Below are 1,647 nucleotides of genomic sequence, written 5' to 3' on the forward strand. Positions count from 1 at the left end.
GTGGAAGTGAAGTGCAAGTAAGAACCAAATGTGTCTTCTCTTCATCTGTTTTTTCATCCATTGGCTGAAGAAAGAGAAAGATGCAGAAAGATGAAAGAAGATATGATCCCTGAAAGATCACATAGAAGTCCTCTTAATGAGAAAAAAATGGTTGTGTGACCATAAAATACATTATTTTGCTAAGCCTCTGAAATTTTAGTATACAACTTGCATTGCTTTCAGTCCTTCAGTTTTGATGCTTCAGGATATGACACAATTCCCTGGTGAATCAAAACTGAAAAGAATAATTTATTAAAGTAAGAGATACAGGAAAGACCTATTACCTTTGACCAATATCTCCACCCCCAGCCTTTTTTTTTTTTTTTTTTTTTTGTTGTTGTTGTTGAGAAAGAGTTTCGTTCTTGTCACCCAGGCTGGCGTACAATGGGGCGATCTCAGCCCATGGCAACTTCTGCTTCCTGGGTTCAAGCGATTCCCCTGCCTCAGCCTCCCAAGTAGCTGAAATTATAGTCACGTGCCACCACACCCGGCTAATTTTGTATTTTTAGTAGAGACTGGGTTTCTCCATGTTGGTCAGGCTGGTCTTGAACTCCCAGCCTCAGGTGATCCACCCACTTAGCCTCCCAAAGTGCTGGGATTACAGGCTTGAGCCACTGTGCCTTTTTTTTTTTTTTTTTTTTTTTTTTTTGAGACGGAGTCTCACTCTTGTCCAGGCTGGAGTGCAGTAGTGCAATCTTGGCTCACTGCAACCTCTACCTCCCAGGTTCAAGTGATTCTCCTGCCTCAGTCTCCCAAGTAGCTGGGATTACAGGCGCCCACCACCCCGCCCAGCTAATTTTTGTATTTTTAGTAGAGATGGGGTTTCACCATGTTGCCCAGGCTGTTCTCAAACTCCTGATCTCAGGTGATCCACCTGCCTCAGCCTCCCAAAGTGCTGGGATTACAGGTGAGTCACCACACCCGGCCGAGTTAGAATTTTTTTCTACTCTACCTAGACATGAGATCATGTGGCTCTTCCGAGACATTGTCTGCAGGCACTCAGAATGGTCCAGCGTTTGACATACCAATGTAGGCTTTCCTACAATACAGCCTCTAACAAAAGTAGGCTGTTCCGAACCCCTGGTAATAGAATACCTTTATACCAAGAAGGTTGGAAAAGCATCAAAATCTGCTTGTGGCGTGTGCCCAGGCAGACTTCGAGGGGTTCGTGCTGTAAGACTTAAAGTTCTTATGAAATTGTCCAAAACAAAGAAACATGTCAGCAGGGCCTATGGTGGTTCCATGCTAAATGTGTTCGTGGCAGGATCAAGCGTGCTTTCCTTATCGAGGAGCAGAAAATCGTTGTGAAAGTGTTGAAGGCACAAGCAGAGTCTTCTCACTCATTTTATTTAGCTTTGCAGCTAAATAAAAAGTGAAACTTTTTTGAGAAAGAAAAAAATGAGATCATGTGGTATGTTTTTATTTTCTTTTTTCTTTGTGCTGGCTTTTTTTTTTTTTTTTAGTATTTATTGATCATTCTTGGGTGTTTCTCACAGAGGGGGATTTGGCAGGGTCATAGGACAATAGTGGAGGGAAGGTCAGCAGATAAACAAGTGAACAAGGGTCTCTGGTTTTCCTAGGCAGAGGGCCCTGCCGCCTTCCGCAGTG

General features: G+C 43.2%; 1 pseudogene; it reads left to right on the plus strand.

Annotated features, from left to right (window-relative positions):
- The first annotated feature begins 678 nt into the window (after nt 1-678).
- LOC129137985 (large ribosomal subunit protein eL34-like) lies at nt 679-1,430 on the plus strand (annotated as a pseudogene).
- The last annotated feature ends 217 nt before the right edge of the window (nt 1,431-1,647 follow it).

This window comes from Pan troglodytes, chromosome 20 (genome assembly GCF_028858775.2).
Source record: "Pan troglodytes isolate AG18354 chromosome 20, NHGRI_mPanTro3-v2.0_pri, whole genome shotgun sequence".
Taxonomy (NCBI): domain Eukaryota; kingdom Metazoa; phylum Chordata; class Mammalia; order Primates; family Hominidae; genus Pan; species Pan troglodytes.